The sequence below is a fragment of the Meriones unguiculatus genome, chromosome 15 (assembly GCF_030254825.1).
Source record: "Meriones unguiculatus strain TT.TT164.6M chromosome 15, Bangor_MerUng_6.1, whole genome shotgun sequence".
NCBI lineage: Eukaryota > Metazoa > Chordata > Mammalia > Rodentia > Muridae > Meriones > Meriones unguiculatus.
In genome coordinates, this window is record NC_083362.1 from 19,770,759 (window position 1) to 19,790,979 (window position 20,221).

A 20,221-nucleotide genomic window follows, 5' to 3' on the forward strand; every position below is an offset into this window, starting at 1 on the left:
TTCTGTAAATGAGAACGTAGTATTGATAGAAGGGCAACATGAACATTTGGGGAGGCTATTGCTACCTTTTCTATGTGAGTACCAGTGATATAATTGGTCAGTTCTTGTCAGTCTTTAACCTATATATTTATGTACTATTAACTGATATATAGACATGTTCTGTGTATGTTTTATCTTAGTTAATATAACCTTAGGATCATATTTCATAGGTAAGACTCATAAATATTCAGAAATATAAAACAATTTATCTAAGTGCTTTAAAACAAAACAAAACAAAAAAACCATAAAGGGTAATTTAAGCAGACATTGTATATTTAATAATATCAATGCTTGGTAATTTCATTACGTATATGCTAATTTAATGTGTATGTATTTTATTACTTGCACTGTATGATTTATGACGTTTAATATTATGATGTATTATGTTCATCTTTATATTTACATTTTATACTGTTATATTTTATATTTTGCTTATGTTATATTATGTTTATATTTTATTTTTATTTTTTTGTGTTTTGGTGTTTGTGTTTTGAGTCAGGTTCTTTGTGTAGCCTTAGTTGTCCTGGACTTGCTTTGTAGACCAGGCTGGCCTAGAACTCACAGAGATCCACCTGCCTCTGCCTCCCTAGTGCTGGGATTAAAGGCATATGCCACCACCACCCTGTTTATGTTCATATTATACTTAGGCTTGGGGGAAAAATGATATGCTAGAATGGTCATTGTTGTTGAAACACCTTAAAGTAAAGGATTGCAGATAAATGTAATAAGATTTCACAAGAAATCTCCATCACATAATTGATGGTGAGAAAATATATTTGTGTTGGTATTGAGTAAAGAAATTTTCAATCTCATTTTTATATCAGTGAAACTTCTAAATGTCATTTTTCTCTAATAATATTTATCAGTTTATATTCAAAGTAAATCGTAAAAGCACTTCTCTTGGAAAATGCATTTTCGTCCCTAATAATTTAAATTTGTCCCTTTTACCAAAGTGGTGAAAAAGAAATAAACTTGGCAATCCATATTATACTTGTTTTTTCCCTGGGAATAAGTAACAGCAAGTGAAAAAATACAATCAGTAAGAGAAAGGGCCCTCAGCTGCTGAGGAGTCTCTCCCCCACCTCAGCCCTTGACACTGAGCATCTTCTTCAGTTTCCATCCCAGACCTCCAGAAGAGCGGGAGGGTCCCACTGAGCCCTGATCTCTCGAATACCATCAGTAAAGCTCACTGAACCCACACAAAATGAAAAAAAAAAAAGAAAGAAAGAGAAAAGAGAAATTTAGAGACTTCTTAGAATCTGGCTATTTTCCAAATTTTTCACCTTTCTTTATTTTATACTTTAGCACTACTTTTTTAAAATAAATAATGAATTCTTTCTCTATCAAGGATTTGCATTCTCTTCCACAATTTCATGACATTATTAAGAGCTAAGACGTGAATGTTAAAGTTCTCTGATGCAGGAAAATGGAAAGGTAGACTAAAGATTTAAGGGAAAGAATTCTAGTCAGTTCTTCAAAACTCTCTCATAACCCTTTCCTGCTTGTGGTGAGTCATATTATCTAGTTCTACACATTATGTTATTCCTTGCTTCTCAGGTAAAACAACTAATGACATGGGTTTAGCAACAATGACAATGTTTCATTAACAAGTTTTAGATAGTAAATATGGCCCTGTGTAGCTAATCTGCAGGAAATAGAACATTTCCTTCTGGAGGGCCTGTTGAGTCTCACAAGATCATATAGAAACTTACAGACTCTGGAAATATAAGACTCTGAAACTGTCACATAAGGCTTCTTAAACATTTCTAACACTCATCTAGCCACACTCCGTGATTGACAAGCCATGCACAAATGCAGGAAGGGAGCCAATTCTCCAGTGGAGCCTCCTGCATTCTGGGCAGAGATCTCCAGGTTTCACCATCCTGCCGATCACCTCAATAAACCCCTTGGTTTACCATCTAGAAATAGAAGAGTTCATTTGGCCTGGGTAAACCATTGTTTATGTTTCTTCTGTGAAGCTACATAACATAAAATCAGTTTGGATTGGGTAATTACTGCAAGTTACGGTGATAATAGTGTTGCAATTAAGGTAGAAGGAATGCATTTTCCTCTCCCTACAGCTATACATGTTATTTCTTGTGGAATATATATATATATATATATATATATATATAATTTGATATTATATGTCTAATGATAAAAGTATGTTAAATGTGTAGGTGGAATTATGGCATTAGTCACCTTAATGGTAAAAATCCTGGTGAATCTGGACAGCTCTAAACACTGTGGTAAATTAAAGCACAAATGAGAGTCAGAATTTGAGAAAGAGACTCACAATCACATGACAAGAGGACTTCAGAGCCATTCTACACTGACTTTGAGGAAGGATAAGGGCTAGGTGTAAAGAAATGCAAGTCTCTCTGGGAATTGGAAAATCAAGGGAAGTTTTCCTTCCCTAATGTCTGCAGATTGGGGTTACAGTTTCGCTGAGTGGCATCTTGATTTGTGCTCAGTGGGAACTATGAAGGGCTGCCATCAGAATCAAAGATACTATATTTCTGTGTTTTTCAACTACAAAATTTGTAGAAATCTGTTTTACCGTAGTAGAAAAACTGATGCCACTGCCGTAAGCTATATTTTCCAAGCAGCAAATTCGGTCCACTGCTACAGTTAACTCCTCAAACCACATGGGCACAGCTGGGCAAGGGGACAAGTGTTGAGCAATTTTGTACAAAGCTGGGTAAAGAATCTCAAACACACTCCAATTTATAAAATATAAAACATCCCTCTACCAGAACACTGAGGTCGGAAAGTGAAGATTATGCTTCGCTGTGCACAGTGGGGTAACTGGCACAACAAAAAGTGGTTCCAACCAGGATCTCTAACGCTGTCACTGAGGCCTGAAAAGCACCTGCTCGCACATCATGAGCTCTAGCAACTCTGTAGTTGTCATCGGGCTGCATGTCAGATAGTCCATTCTGTGCCAGTCCATACCAGCTCTGGGACATTCTCTGCAGATCAGGCACTCGGAGCAGAAGGTCTCTGTACACTCACAATAACTTCCTTCTATTTTAATAAGGATTAGAATTAAAAAATAAAAACACGAGCTATGGAATATGACTGAAGATGCAATTAATTCTGGGCTGCCACAATGGCAAACAAATGAAAATTCAAGTAAGAGAAAAGGCTGGTGCCTTCCCTTTTTGTTACCTATAATTGTGTTCTTGCAGGATACAAATTGACAAAGGAAAAGAGTACCGGGATCAAACATGTTGGAAAAGAGCTTAAGATGGTGCTGCCAGAATTGGCGCTGGACCCAGCTGTCTCTGGCACTCAAATGGCAGTAACAGAAATGTAAGCTATGGAGAAGTAACTTCACACAGAATTGCTGAACTCTGAAAATATTGTTCATTCATGACTTGGCAAAAGCAAATAGAGGAGACAAGATATATAGGAGGAAATTCCAGGATGAGTGTAAATGATTGCTGAACTATAATTTTAATGAAGAAACTTAGAGAAAAAAAATGCAGAGATCTACATACACAATGTAAACTTACAGAAACAAGTAAGTTCACTCACACGTCAAATATTAATCGTCTCCAACAAGTAGAGCTAGCTTTACTACGGGATGCAAAAGGACAACAGGATAATTAAATTAATTGCATCCTTCCGAACAAATCAGTTTATGTGGCTTGTACTAGCAATTTCTTTCTAGTATTCCTTTGCAGTCAAACAGTCACACAAAGGACGGTAGTCTGGGATAAAATGTCTTAGTTGAATCTACGATTCTGTATTTTTTCCCCTAGGTTCAAAACACTAGGGAAGTGAAAGTGACATTTATAGATTTTATAACTTATTTTTGCTCTCTCCGTCTGATTCTTTTGGATTGAATAGAGTTATAGAAATATGGGAACCTCTGGCATCTCATGACTGATGAACGATAGCCCTGATTTTTATGATGATTGATTTTATTTTCAATTGTTTTGATTTCTGAAAATTTAAACACTCACTTAGCATGAGATTGATAATAGTTATTTGTCAGGTATAAAATCTGACGTAGATTTATGAACTTCTCTGACATATTCAGACCTTCTTACACATGTGGACTTCTATTATTTTCTGCATGGATGATATAAAACAAGAATGTCTGCTCTAAAATTAACATGAGAAAAGCAGTTGCTTATTTTTGGCACCAGCAGTTGGGTTGACAGAAAAATATTGTATTTAATTTTATAATCCCAGAAGAATTCATTCCTATGTGCAAAATCATAAGTATATTTTCCAAATTAGCCCCTTCTAGCAATGCCACGTTAATGCAAGAATTGTAGCCAGAAGGAACAAAATAATATCAGATACTTGAGTAAGTTTTAAGACAGTTGCTTACATAATGAAAAGAAGTAATAATTCAGTGTTTGTTCTAGGTGGTCAGCAGGCAATTTTTATGAGTCCATGAACACTGAGTCCCACCTCAGTAATTTTGAATTGGTGTTGGTATAAATATTAGCTCTTCCTGAGCAATATCCCAGGAAAGAACAACGTCAGTGTTTCTAACAAGTAGTTATCTAATGTGTGTTTCACACAAGAGTGACAGAAGCTCAGTGACTCAGACTACTGCACTGCTTGACATATCCATCATCTAAAACGTTCTCCTTTATGGGGATGACTATGTGTCTTTCAGACATCTACCCACATGGTTTTTGTTCTTATCTGGCTTTGCTTTGAAGCTCTAAGAATGTGGGATACAACAGTTAGTACAGCACTTTCTTTTTGGTCTCCACACTCTGTGCTTTAAACTATTCCTTGCTCTTGTAACATGTCCTCACTCAGAATCATGGGTACATTGTGTACCATCTTTTAATTAACACTTTTCAGCTTACTTTTAAGAATGGGTGCTAAGAATGTAACCATGCTTTTCTAGTGTAGGCTCTAAGGCTATTACATTCTATTGTTTTGAACATTACAATTCCAGTGGCCCACAAGCTCTTATTATTGTTTAAATTATCTTATCTCTTGATCCTCAAAATCGACTTGAAGTGTTTTGGTTCTATGGATATCATTTTTTAACTTGAGCAGCCTCCTCCAACCCTAGACTCATGTGTAATTTGCAATTTCTTCCTAAACAAAGAATGAAACCTTTCACATTTCATTTCTTGACAGGGCATATTGTAATAGGATTTAATTTTTTAAATTATCTCTTTTAATGAGGCTTAGCTATTCCACAGGCGTATTTAAATGTGGCTTCTGGGTCTTCATCCAAAGCATCCGTTTCATGAAATATATTCTTATTAATTCTTTGAGAATTTTATAGGATGTGTTTGATAATGTATACTCTCCCTCTCCCAACTTTGCCCGATATACTGAAGTAGTCTAATTCTACACTTCACCATGTTAGTACCTGTTAATACCAAGGGCTGGCAATAACTCTGCTGAAGGATTGCATTTTCCCCTGTAGTTTTAGAATATTTGTAGGGTACTACTCAAAATATCATTCATTTCATGAATATTCAAGAATAAATACTTGTACACATGCTGTCATTTTTTTCCTTCTCTTTCTGGGATATGATGCAAGTTTATGTTGAGCATCAGGGAATAGGTTTGAAACCAGGAAGATGAGAGAGAGAGAGAGGAGGGAGAGAGACAGAAAGAGAAAGACAGAGAGAGGACAAACTGGTTACAAGGCTTGTTCCTAGTTTGAAGTGACAAACTATCTCAGACTTGGTGTCAGCAAGTAGCTATTCCATGATTCTGTGCAATGTTACAAATTCTGAGAATTTAACACAATTCTAGAAATTAATCAGATATATTTAAGAACTCAGGGCCAGTGAAGGAAAGAATTTAAAATTGAAGAAATGTATTAGACAAAATGCTTTAAAAATATGTCAAAAGAAAGAGTGTTGAACTTTTTTTATTTTAGACTTTTTTTATTCTGAGGAGATTTGGTTGCAAAACAAGACTTACTTATATATGTAGGGCAGAGAATAGAAGAAGAAAAAGAGAGCTTCTATAAAAACAACTTTAATTAAAGCACGGAAGCTTGGAATGTTAATATGTAGGCATTGAGGCAAAAAATATTGTTTCTTTGATTATGCTGTTTATTTAGTGGTGAACACAATGGGGAATATGCTGGATAAGTCTGTATTTGTAGAAGAAAATTTCCATGAACAACTGGTGAGGAAAGACCATGTCACTATTGCGAATGCTCCAGATACATCCAGTCTATATTTTCCCACGTTATCATCTTTTTTTATTAATTATACTTTATTTACTTTGTATCCCCCCTCTAGTTCCCTCCCTCTTCCCCTCCCAATCCCTTCCTTCCTTTCCCTTCTCCACTCATGCCCCTCCCAAGTCCACTGGTAGGGGAGGGCTTCTTTTCCTTCCTTCTGATCCTAATCTGTTAGGTCTCATCAGGAGTGGCTGCATTGTCTTTCTCTGTGGCCTGGTAAGGCTGCTTCCCCCTCAGGGGGAGGTGATCAGAGAGCAGGCCAATCAGTTCATGTCAGAGACAGTCCCTGTTCCCATTACTATGCAACCCACTTGGAGACTGAACTCTCATGGGCTACATCTTTGCAGGGGTTCTAGGTTATTTCCATGCATGGTCCTTGGCTGGAGTATCAGTCTCAGGGAAGTATCAGTATCAGTCCCTGTGCTCAGATCTTTTGGTTCTGTTGCTCTCCTTGTGGAGTTCCTGTCCCCTTCAGATCTTACTATTTTCCACTTCTTTCATAAGATTCCCTGCATTCTGCCCAAAGTTTGGCCATAAGTCTCAGCATCTGCTTTGATAGTCTGCAGGGCAGAGCCTTTCAGAGTTCCTCTGTGGTGGGTTCCTAGCTTGTTTCCTGTTTTCTTCTTCTTCTGGTGTCCTTCCTCTTTGCCTTTCTGGATGGAAATTGAGTGTTTTAGCCAGCGTCCTCCCTCTCTTTTAATCTTTACATTCATCTTCTCAGCCAGGAGCAAGGTTTAGCCTTGTTTTTATTTTTTCTGGCTATCTTTGTAACGATATTAAAGCAAAGGCTGCTTCAGTAACTCACTCCAGTTCCCACTTCCAGGTCTGATATTTACGTTCGTCTTAAGTCTATGACTCAACTGTTTTGTTAGAAAGGTTTGGAAAAGTTCCATGAGGAATGATGACAAGTACAGAAGATCCACAGATATGTTTAACTAAAATTACTCAGATTTTCTGTAGAATGTGTCTGATTTTTTTTTCACATTCTATATTCAGCCATGGATGAGCCTTCAGTAATTTAGTTGATTGAGTAGGATGACTTATGAGTTATCTCTCAGGATATGGTACTCAGATGAAGAGTAAAAGGAATGACCATTGGTCAAACTGAGTCAAAATGAGAAACTAGCAAAAAGTGACTTTTTTTATTTTTCTTTATTAATTACACTTTACTCACTTTGTATCCCCTCCTCCCATCCCAATCCCTTCCTTCCTCCACCCTCTGCATGCATGCCCCTCCCCAAGTCCACTGATAGGGGAGGACTTCTTTTCCTTCCTTCTGATCCTAGTCAATTAGGTCTCATTAGGAGTGGCTGCATTGTTTTCTTCTGTGGCCTGGTAATGCTGCTTCCCCCTCAGAGGGAGGAAATTAAAGAGCAGGCCAATCAGTTCATGTCAGAGACAGTCCCTGTTCCTATTATAATGGAACCCACTTGGATACTGAACTGCCATGGGCTACATCTGTGCAGGGTTCTTAGGTTATCTCCATGCATAGTCCTTGGTTGGAGTATCAGTCTCAGGAAAGACCCCGTGCTCAGATTTTTTGGTTCTGTTGCTCTCCTTATGGAGTTCCTGTCCTCTCCAGATCTTATTATTTCCCACTTCTTTCCTAAGATTCCCTGCACTCTGCCCAAAGGTTGCCCATAAGTCTCAGCATCTGCATTGATAGTCTGCAGGGCAGAGCCTTTCAGAGGTCCTCTGTGTCAGGCTCCTGACTTGTTCCCTCTTTTCTCTTTCTTCTCATGTCCATCCTCTTTGCCTTTCTGGATAGGAATTTTAGCAAGAGTCCTCCCTCTTGATTAGTTTCTTTAGGTGTAAAGATTTTAGTAGGTTTATCCTATATTATATGTCTATATGAGAAAGTATATACCATGTGCATCTTTCTGCTTCTGAGACAGCTCACTCAGGATGATCCTTTCCAGATCCCACCATTGCTCAACCTCATTAGCCTTCAGGAAAATGTAAATCAAAATGACTCTAAGATTTCACCTTACACCCATCAGAATGGCTAAGATCAAAAACTCAAGAGACAACACATGCTGGAGAGGTTGTGGAGAAAGGGGAACCCTCCTTCACTGCTGTAAACTTGTACAACCACTCTGGAAAGCAATCTGGCGCTTTCTCGGACAACAAGGAATAGCGCTTCCTCAAGATCCAGCTATACCACTCCTAGGCATATATCCAAAAGATTCTGAAGTACACAATAAGGACATTTGCTCAACCATGTTTGTAGCAGCCTTATTTGTAATAGCCAGAAGCTGGAAACAGCCCAGATGCCCCTCAGTGAAGGAATGGATGCACAAATTGTGGTATATCTATACAATGGACTATTACTGAGCAATAAAAAACAAGGAAATCAGGAAATTTGCAAGACTTTTTTTTTTTTATTCAATCAGTGGGTCCAGTTTGTAGAATTTGTTATGGTTTACAGTGTGACTTTGTTTCTGTTATCACACTTAACAATGCTCTTGAGCAAGTATATCTTTAGAGATCTTTCCCATGAAAACTCAAATACAAACCACATAAAATCAAAAGGATCCCTGGATTCCTAGAGCTAGTATAATCTGACACTGTTGCTATATTCTGTCAGATATCCTTTCTCACTGTTGGGAGTTTCCATTTGTTTGATTTGAGTTGATTGTTTGCTTCCTTTTGCTTTGTTTTCAAAACAAGATTCTTTACATAGCCTGGCTGTCCCAGGACTTGCTATTCATACCAGACTGGCCTCAAACTCCAAGTTCTACAAGCTTCTGCCTCCCAAGTCCAGGATTCAAGGGCATGATCCACCCACTACTTCCTCGTTTGTCACAGTTTATTTCTTTTCTTTTCTTTTTTATTTTTGGATATTGTAATTTTATTTCTTATAAAACCTCACAGTATTTTCTTGCAATTTTTAAAAAAATTTTATTAATTACACTTTATTCATTTTGTATCCCCCCATAAGCCCCTCCCTCATCCCCTCCCGATCCCACCCTCCCTCCCCTTTCTGCATGCATGCCACTCCCCAAGTCCACTGATAGGGGAGGTTCTCCTCTCCTTTCTGAACTTAGTCTATCAGTTCTCATCAAAAGTGGCTGCATTGTCCTCTACTGTGGCCTGGTAAGGCTGCTCCCCCCTCAGGGCGAGGTGGTCAAAGAGCAGGCCAATCAGATTATGTCAGAGCCAGTCCCTCTTCCCATTACTATGGAACCCACTTGGACACTGAACTGCCATGGGCTACAGCTGTGCAGGGGTTCTAGGTTATCTCCATGAATAGTCCTTGGTTGGAGTATGAGTCTCTGGGAAGTTCCCTGTGTTCAAATTTTCTTGTTCTGTTGCTCTCCTTGTGGAGACCCTGTCCTCTCCAGCTCTTACTATTTCCCACTTCTTACATCAAATTCCATTCACTCTGACCAACAGTTGGCCATCAGGCTCAGCATCTGCTTTGATAGTCTGAAGGGCAGAGGCTTTCAGAGGCCCTCTGTGGCAGGTTCCTAGTTTGTTTCCTGTTTTCTTCTTCTGGCTTTCAGAAGCCCTCTGTAGAAGGTTCCTAGGTTGTTTCCTGTTTTCTTCTTCTTCTGATGTCCATCCTCTTTGCCTTTCAGGATGGGGATTGACCGTTTTAGTTAGGGTCCTCTCTCTTGCTTAGTTTCTTTAGAAGCACAGATTTTAGTGGGTTTGTCCTATGTTGTATGTCTATATGAGTGAGTATATACCATGTGTGTCTTTTTGCTTCCGGGACAACTCACTCAGGATGATCCTTTCCAGGTTCCACCATTTACCTGCAAATTTCATGATTGCCTTATTTTTCATTGCTGAGTAATATTCCATTGTATAGATGTACCACAATTTCTGCATCCATTCTTCAGTTGAGGGGCAGCTGGGTTGTTTCCAGCTTCTGGCTATTACAAATAAAGCTGCTACAAACATGGTTGAGCAAATTTCCTTTTTGTGTATTTGAGCCTCTTTCGGATATATGCCTAGGAGTGGTATGGCTGGATCTTGGGGAAGCGCTATTCCTAGTTGTCTGAGAAAGCGCCAGTTTGATTTCCAGAGTGGTTGTACAAGTTTACATTCCCACCAGCAGTGGAGAACGGTTCCCCTTTCTCCATAACCTCTCCAGCATGTGTTGTCACTTGAGTTTTTGATCTTGGCCATTCTCATGGGTGTAAGGTGAAATCTCAGGGTTGTTTTGATTTGCATTTCCCTAATGGCTAATGAGGTTGAGCATTTCTTTAAGTGCTTCTCTGCCATTCTATATTCCTCTACAGAGAATTCTCTGTTTAGCTCTGTTCCCCATTTTTTAAGTGGATTACTTGTTTTGATGCTTTTCAGCTTCTTTAGTTCTTTATATATATACTGGATACGAGTCCTCTGTCAGATAAAGGGTTGGTGAAGATTCTTTCCCAATCTGTAGGCAGTAGTTTTGTTTTGATGACGGTGTCCTTTGCTTTGCAGAAGCTTTTCAGTTTCATGAGGTCCCATTTATTGATTTTTGCTCTTAGAGCCTGTGCTGTTGGTTTTGTGCAGTTTTCTGCAGGGTGATAAGTATGGATCTATTTTTATTTTTCTACATGTAGACATCCAGTTGGACCAGCACCATTTGTTGAAGATGCTATCTTTTTTCCATTGTATGGTTTTTGGCATCTTTGTCAAAGATCAGGTGTCCGTAAGTGTGTAGGTTTATCTGGGTCCTCTGTTCGGTTCCATTGATCCACTATTCTCTTATTATGCCAGTACCATGCAGTTTTTAAAACTGTTGCTCTATAGTACAACTTAAGTTCAGGGATGGAGATACCTCCAGAAGATCTTTCATTGTAAAGGATTGTTTTAGCAATTCTGGGTTTCTTGTTATTCCATATGAAGTTGAGAATTTTTCTTTCCAGGTCTGCAAAGAATTGTGTTGGTAATTTGATGAGCATTGCATTGAATCTGTAGATTGCTTTTGGTAAAATGGCCATTTTTACCATGTTAATCCTGCCAAGCCATGAGCATGGGAGATTTTTCCATCTTCTCATATCTTCTTCTAATTCTTTCTTCAGAAACTTGAAATTTTTTTCATACAAGTCTTTGACTTCCTTGGTTAGGATTACTCCAAGGTACCTTACGTCATTTGTGGCTATTGTGAAGGGTGTTGTTTCCCTAATTTCTTTCTCAGCCCTTTTGTCTTTTGTATACAGGAGGGCTACTGATTTTTTGGAGTTAATTTTGCATCCGGCCACTTTGCTGAGGGTGTTTATCAGCTGTAGGAGTTCCCTGGTAGAGTTTTTGGGGTCACTCACGTATACTATCATATCATCTGCAAATAGTGATAATTTGACTCCTTCCTTTCCAATTTGTATCCCCTTGATCTCCTTCAACTGTCTTATTGCGCTAGCAAGGACTTCCAGAACTATGTTGAAGAGATATGGAGAGAGTGGGCAGCCTTGTCTTGTCCCTGATTTTAGTGGGATTGCTTTAAGTTTCTCTCCGTTCAGTTTGATGTTGGCTATAGGCTTGTTGTATATTGCCTTTACTATGTTTAGATATGTGCCTTGTATCCCTGATCTCTCCAAGACTTTAAACATGAATGGATGTTGGATTTTGTCAAATGCTTTTTCAGCATCTAGGGAGATTATCATGTGTTTTTTTTCTTTCAGTTTGTTAATATGATGGATCACATTGATGGATTTCCATATATTGAACCACCCCTGCATACCTGGGATGAAGCCTACTTGGTCATGGTGGATGATATCTTTGATGTGTTCTTGTATTTGGTTTGCGAGTATTTTGTTGAGTATTTTTGCATCAATGATCATAAGGGAGATAGCCCTGAAATTCTCTTTCTTTGTTGAGTCTTTGTGAGGTTTAGATACCAAGGTGACTGTGGCTTCATAGAATGAGTTTGGTAATGTTCCTTCTGTTTATATTTTGTGGAATAGTTTAAAGAGAATTGGTGTTAGCTCTTCTTTGAAGGTCTGGTACAGTTTATTTCTTAAGAGGACTATTTCTTTAGACTGATTTTGATTATTTTTAAATATGAGCATGTGCATGTGTGGAGTTGGGTTTGGGTTTGGGGGTGGGAATGAAGGGAGTAACTTTAGGTTCCATGGATGCTAGAGGCACAGGATCACCCCTGGAATTTGAGTCATTGGTTCTTCGTGTGTGTGTGTGTGTGTGTGTGTGTGTGTGTGCGCTCGCGCATGCACGTGTGTGTTTCGAGCAAAGAGAGGAGTGCCATGGATGCTGGAGGTACATGATCACTTCTAGAATTTGACTCACTGGTTGTCTGGAGCCATTGCTTGTGGGTGCTGGGATATGAATGGTAATCCTTTGAGAAAGCAGTGCATGCTGCTCACTGCTGAGCCATCTCTCCAGCACCGTGGTGTTGTTTGTTTAATGGTTTGGGACAAAATCATTTGCACCCATTTTGTTTATGTTTGATGCTCTCAAATGATAAAGATATTTAACTTTCATATTTCTTCTGACAAAAGATTCACAGGACTAAAAGTTTTATTTTGTATTGTATTGTATACAAATGTCTATATTATAAGCAATGCTAATAATAATCCACTATTGACCAATTATAGTTTGTGATATGAAAAGACATGTATGATGTATGTTATATAAGGCCCCTTTTAGCATTAAATTTTGGCCAAGATGAAAAACTCAAGCGACAACACATGCTGGAGAGGTTGTGGAGAAAGGGGAACCCTCTTCCACTGCTGGTGGGAATGTAAACTGGTACAACCACTCTGGAAAGCTATCTGGTGCTTTCTCATACAATTAGGAATAGTGCTTCCTCAAGACCCAGCTATACCACTGCTAGGTATATACCCAAAGTTTGCTCAAGTACACAAAAGGGATACTTGCTCAACCATGTTTATAGCAGTTTTATTTGTAATAGCCAGAACCTAGAAACAACCCAGATGTCCATCAACGGAGGAATGGGTACAGAAATTGTGGTATTTTTACACAATGGAATACTACTCAGCAATCAAAAAGGAAGAAATCATGAAATTTGCAGGCAAATGGTGGGATCTAGAAAAGATCATTCCGAGTGAAATATCCCAGAAGGAGAAAGATAAACACGGTATATACTCACTTATATAGACCTATGAGATATGATAAACATAATGAAATCTATACACCTAAAAAAGATAATCAAGAGAGCAGACATGTGGTAAGATGATCAATCCTCATTTAGAAAGACAGATGGGATGTGCATTGAAAGTATGACAGGAGTCTACTGAGCGCATCTGAAAGACTCTAACTAGCAGTGTTTTCAAAGCAAAGACTCATGACCAAACCTTTGTCAGAGTACAGGGAATCATAAGAAAGAAGGGGAGTTAGTCTGATGGGGAAAGGATAGGAGCTCCACAAGGACCAAATATATCTGGGCGCAGGGTCTTTTCTGAGACTGACATTCAACCAAGGACCATGTATGGATATAACCTAGAACCTCCACTCAGATGTAGCCTGTGGTAGCTCAGTAACCAATTGGATTCCCAAAGTAAGGGGAAGAGGGACTATTTCTAAAAAATATAATCGAGAAACGAAATAGCTAGAACCTAAGTGAGATCTACCCAGCAATGTATCAAAGCAGATACTGAGACTCAAATTTTGGGCAGAGTGCAGGGAATCTTATGAAAGAAGGGGGAGATAGAAAGACTTGGAGGGGACAGAAGCTTCACAAGGAGAGCAACAGAACCAAAAAGTCAGGGCCCATGGGTCTTTTCTGAGACTGACACTGCAACGAAGAACCATTCATGGAGATAACCTAGACTCCTGCACAGATGTAGGCCATGGCAGCTCAGTATCCAAGTAGGTTCCCTAGTAATGGGAACAGGAACTGTCTCTGACATGAACTCAGTGGCTGTCTCTTTGATCACCTCCCCCTGATGGGGGAACAGCCTTGCCAGGCAACAGAGGAAAACAATACAACCACTCCTGATGAGACCGAATAGACTAGGATCAGAAGGAAGGAGAGGAGGACCTCCCCCTATCAGTGGACTTGTGAAGGGACTGAGTGGAGAAGGGGGAAATGGGATGGGATTGGGAGAGGAGGTGAGGAGGGAGCTATAGGGATGATACAAAGTGAATCAAATATAATTAATAACAATAAAAATGCTAAGACAATAGGAGAAGAAGAGTGAAGGATGATGGGATTGGGGGTGGGGAAGTAGGCTACAGCTGGGATACAACGTGAATATACTGTAATTAATAAAAATAAAATTAAAAAGGAAAAAATAATTTAAAAATACAGAATACTAGTCTACCTGAAGACACTTGTTTGTGTTTAATGTAATTTACACTAGAATGTCTGTATAGGAACAAGGAGTTAGAGATGAAGCCTGTGAATTGTTTCTCTTACATGTACATCTTAACACTTTCCTAGACCTAAGATTATAACCTTTCACTATTTTTCTTTAATTATCTTTTCTTTTCATTCTCAGGTGAATTCTTTTTTTGTGTGTGAGTTTCAAATTTTACTTATTTATTTATTTATTTATTTAATTTTTATTATTGGTTACATTTTATTAACTCTGTATCCCAGCTGTATCCTGCTCCCTCATTCCCTCCCAAACCCTCCATCCCTCCCTCATCTCCTCCCTGCCCCTTTCCAAGTCCACTGATTGGGGAGGACCTCCTCCCCTTTAGTCTGGCCCTGTTTTATCAGGTATCTTCAGGACTGGCTGCAAAGCCCTCCTCTGTGGCCTAGCAGGACTACTCCTCCCTTGGGGGGTGGGGAGGTCAAAGAGCCAGCCATTGAGTTCCTGTCAGAAATAGTCCCTGTTCCCCTTAAATGGGAAACCAATTGGTTACTGAGCTACCACAGGCTATATCCAAGCAGAGGTTCTAGGTTATATCCTCCCCAATCAGTGAACTTGGAAATGGGCAGGGAGGAGATGAGGGAGGGAAGGAGGGTTTGGGAGGGAATGAGGGAGTGGGATACAACTGGGATACAGAGTTAATAAAATGTAAACAATAAAAAATAAATTAAAAAATGAAAACGGAAATTGGAAAAATTTATAGTTTTTGCTAGGGAAAACATTGGCTATTTGGTAAACCATAATTTATGAAGCATAACAAAATTTTCAGGTACAACATAAGATATGGAATCTGGATGGAAAATGGTGGTTTCAATGAAAAGTTAGCCCTAATTTTAAATGTATCTACATGTAAATTTTATTTGGGTATTTCTCAGTTGGATGGCATTTGTAATACCTGCTCAGAAACAATTAAGTCTTAAAAGAACTGGTTCAGTGAAGAAAAGTTGATGTTAAGAATTTAAGAAAATCTAATGTAGATAAACATAATGTATAGAGAGGGTCTAGAGTAATCGATCATGTGTTCAGCAGTTTGTTTCCTAATTCTAGACTTGCAGACAGCAGTTACAAAATATGTCTGCCTAAGTAATATCTCCACATTGGGGTTTTTATTTTATGTATTGAATAGAAGAAAGATGTGGGTGAATAATTTATATTCATATTTTATATGAATGGTAGAATTGTACTGTTTTATTTTATAATAAAAACATTTTATGATATCAGCTTTTGTGTAATGTGACTACAATTGCATATGCATCATGATTATACTATTAATGAATCATAACATACTTAACATAAAATACTCTGCCAAGTAGATCTTTTTTTGGTTTTTATTTATTTATTTGCATTTTTTTATAATTTAATTTATTTATAAAACACACCCTACAACCTGACTGCTGTTTCCTTCCCCTCTCCTCTCCCCAGTCTCCCCACACCACGATATCCTTCTCCCGTATCTGTTCCTATCCCTCCCCTCAGAAAAAAGCAGGCCTTCTGGGGCATCAACATAAGAAGCTACAATAAGACCAGTCATATAGTCTAACATCAAGGATGGATGAGGCATCCTAGTGGGAGGTGAAGGGTCCCAAAGGCAGGCAAAAGAGCCAGAGACAGCCCAGTCCCCACTTTTAGGAGTCCCCCAAGAACCCCGAGCTACGCAGCTATACCATATATGCAGAGGACCCAGGTCAGACCCACACAAGCCCCCTGATCTCTGGGAGCCCACAGTCAGTCAGGTGATTCCGTGGGCATGTTCTTGTGGTATCCTTGATCCCTCTGGATCCTCCAGTCCTTCCTAGTCCTCCTAGGACTCCCTGAGCTTCACCTTCTATTCCGCTGTGGGATTCTGTATCTGTTCTTATCAGTTGCTGGATAATGTCTCTCTGCCAGGTAGATCTTAATGGCATTAACTATATTTTCCATACATTCCAACTTTCAATAATAAATAAATATCAAGGGTAATCTTATTTAATTAATAGAAGCTGAGAGCTGAATAATTATGTTCAACTAAGTAATATTGTTTTAGTAAATAAATTTTATTAAAATGCTTGTGTTTAGCCAACAAAATATATTCCATAATCAAACAGTATTTCATATTTCTATTTGGATTGGATGGTGGAACTCAGATATTAAAAGAATCACTGTGTGCTCGAATACCAATTTTATTAGCAATTGTATGAAGTTCCCTAAACAAATCTGTCTAAAGCATGATGTTGATAACTATACTATCATTTCAATATGCTTTCACATATTGCACTCACAGGTGTGTTGTTATTATTGTGTTTATAGAAGGAAATATTATGATCTAACCCATGAACATAGAAGGCATATGTAGAAATATTATAAAAAAGCATAACTCTTGTTAGAGTTAATATATACTCATTTAGAAATCATATTTTCTCTGACTCTTTTATTTTTTAAGTGAATTAAACTTTACAAAATACAAACTATTTTATATATCATTGTATTTTTGATGCTATTTTCATTAACTTCTACAGTATTGTTTCTTTGCCATTCTGTAAATATGATTGCTCAGGCAAAATTATTCATTTTTCTTATACTCTTTGTTCTATATTCATTTTAAATTTATTTTTCTACTTTCTGCTTTGTCACTACACATAAACACAAAGCAGTATATCTATTCCTCTAGAATGTGAATCATATACGTATACATAACATTTGATACCAAACCCATAATAAAATAATATGTCATTTGATACCTATTATATATACATATTTGACATTTTCCTTAAATTTAAGAACTTATATTTTTTGAAACATTATTATGAACATTATTTTTCCATTTTTAATATTTTTCCCTTCCATTTTTAGTTCAGACTAACTGTACCATAATGGATTATATAATGCATTTTTTGCTTTTAAAGAAACACCCAACTTTATGACATGAAACACTTTTATCTTTTTTCTCTAGAACCATGGTTATCAACGTTTTATTTTATGTTTTTAGCCCAGTCGGAAAGCCATCCTCCACTCAGATACCCACTAAAACTCTGTTTCTTGCACTATTTGGTGAGGAAATCAGAATCCAAGGAGACCTGTGACTCAAGTCTGTGAAGAATGAGAAGGATAACAGGAAATCACATATTTTTCTATCTTCACGTTAGTCTGTAAATAAACTTACAAAATAGCCATGTCCTTCATTATGGATCAGGAGTTTTCTCTGAAATGAACTCAGTGGCTGGCTCCTTGATCACCTCCACCTGGGGGATGCAACATTGCCAGGCCACAGAGGAAATGATGCAGCCAATCCTGATGAGACCTGGGAGGCTAGGGGTCAGAGGGGAGAAGGTCCTCCCCTATCAGTGGAAGGAGGGAGGGGCATAGGGGGAGAAGAAGGAGAGAGAGTGAGGCTGGGAGGGGATGAGGAAGGGGGCTACAGCAAGGATACAAAGTAAATAAATTTTAACAAATAAATAGATATAAAATAAAAATAAAACACAGATCCTCCTCCGTGGCCCTGAGGCACGTCTTCAAGGTGCGTTCGGTGGCACCAAGCACTGCAGACCCCTCAGCTGAACCGCAGGCCAGCGGGCAGCCTCCCACCCGGGGCCTGTGAGGGGATGCCGAGCAGCCGAACCTTTGCGGGGGGCCTGTGCCAGCCTTGGAGCTCACCAACGCTCAGAGGGTTTACCGGAAGTAGGAGGAGCTGGCGTGCAACCTGTGTTCTCTGCCTGTGTGAGTTGCTGCCAGTGTTGCTGGCGCAGCATGAGCAGTTGTTCCATGTTGCCAAGAAGCTTCTGGGGCAAAGGATGCTCCACAGACTAGTGAAGATGACCTTCTACAGCCGTTTTGTGGCTGGGGAGAACCAGGAGTCTATCAGGCCTCTGATCTGGCACAACAAAGCCCATGCTGTTCGCTTTATACTAGACCACAGACTGGAGGAAGACCTGTGCCTCAAGGAGGCAGAGCGCAGAGAGATGGAATCTTTACCTCTGAAGCAGAGAGAGATGGCACTGCCACACCTAAGAGGGAGGAGCAATGTCAGGTCTATCCTGCCTTTGGAAATCACACCCACCTTTATGCCAATGAAGCCAAATGCGACGACTACATGGAAAACATACTGCAGTGCCTAGAGGCCTCAGGCTGAGCCAGTGATGGTGGTTTCTCAGCCATTAAGCTCACCGCGCTGAGGAGACCGCAGCGGATGACAGGCCAGCGGTTGCCCCTGCCGGCACGGTTCACTAAGCAGGAACAGATGAAGAGGATGCTGCAGAGGGTGGGCCTGCTGTCCAAGAAGGCCAAAGAGTCAGGCGTGCTGCTGCTGGTACACCCTGAGCAGAGCTACTTCCAGCCGGCCATCAGCCGCCTCACCCTGGAGATGCAGCACAGGTTCAGTGCGGATAAGCCGCTCATCTACCGCACCTTCCACGGCCACCTCAAGGATGCCTATGACAGTGTGGCCATGGGAATGGAACTGGCTCGCCGAGAGGGCTGGTGTTTCGGGGCTAAGCTGGTAAGTGGTGCATATACGGCCCAAAGGAGTGCCAGGGCTATGGAGATTGACGATGAGCATCCCATCAAGCCTCCATATGAAGCCACCAATGTCATATACCACAGGTGCTTTATGTTCTGGCGGAGCTGAAACACAGCACCAAGGCAGAAGTGACGGTGGCGTCCCACAAGGAGGACATGGTGTGCTTTGCGCTATCTAAGAGGGAGGATTTGGGCTTGCATCCTTCCGATGGACAGGTTTGCTGTGGACAGCTTCTGGGGATGTGTGACCAGACTGGCTTCCCACTAGGTCGGACAGGCTTTCCTGTGTACGGTCCTGCGATGGAGTGGCTCCCTTTCCTGTCCCGCAGTGTCCTGGAGAACAGAGGCATCACATAGGGTGCTCTTCGAGAGCGGCAGCTGCCACACTGGAAGCCTCAGGAGCTGCGCAGGCAGCTGCACACTGGAAGCCTCTCCCCTTGCCCGACCTAGTCACTGCAGCCAGAACCCATGTCCACACCGACTCCACCCGACATGTTACTCCGGAGGCTTCAGGCAGGACACAGCTGTGGGTTAGGCTGCGGTTCCTTAGCCCAACCTCCCCTGAGAGGGTTATGCCTACGCCTTTGAGGTGCTGAGGTGGGAGCTGCCCCACTAATCTTCTGAGCAGGCATTGACCACCTCTGGCTGCAGATTTCCAGGCCAGCACTACCAAGCCTATTTAGTCAGTAAATGGTCGTGTAACTGAAAAACAAACAAACAAAAAAACCCCACAGACCCTGCTTTTAACTGTTTTTTGTGTGGATGAGTAGTTAATGTTTACATGACACATAAAGCATATTTAGATGCACACTGGAATAAAGAAGAGCCTTTCATTCACTATCACAAGACTGAGTGGACACTCCACCTTTTAATAAGCCTGCAAGTCGTTTTCATTTTGTCCCCTGCACTATTGCCAGCTTTGCTAGGGAAATACTTCATGCTTATAGCATGCTCAAGGTGGCATTAACACTTCCTTGTAGGAGTCAGGAATTAATTAAAATACACACATGTGAGTAGAACTATGATATCCTTAAATAATATTGCCATTACTCAGACTTTCAGCTCACCAGGAGATAACTAAGTTATAAAAAATTTAATATGACATTTATTACTATATGAAGTAATAATATATAAGTTATTACATGTTATGTATTATATAAATGGTTTTTATTGATTATTTAATTTCAAAAAACTATCTGAATTAAAAGAATAATAA

The 20,221-nt window shown here is 39.7% G+C and overlaps 1 pseudogene; it reads left to right on the top strand.

The window, feature by feature from the left end:
• Window positions 1-2,227: 2,227 nt before the first annotated feature.
• On the top strand, window positions 2,228-19,455 carry LOC110543245 (proline dehydrogenase 1, mitochondrial-like; annotated as a pseudogene).
• Window positions 19,456-20,221: the final 766 nt, after the last annotated feature.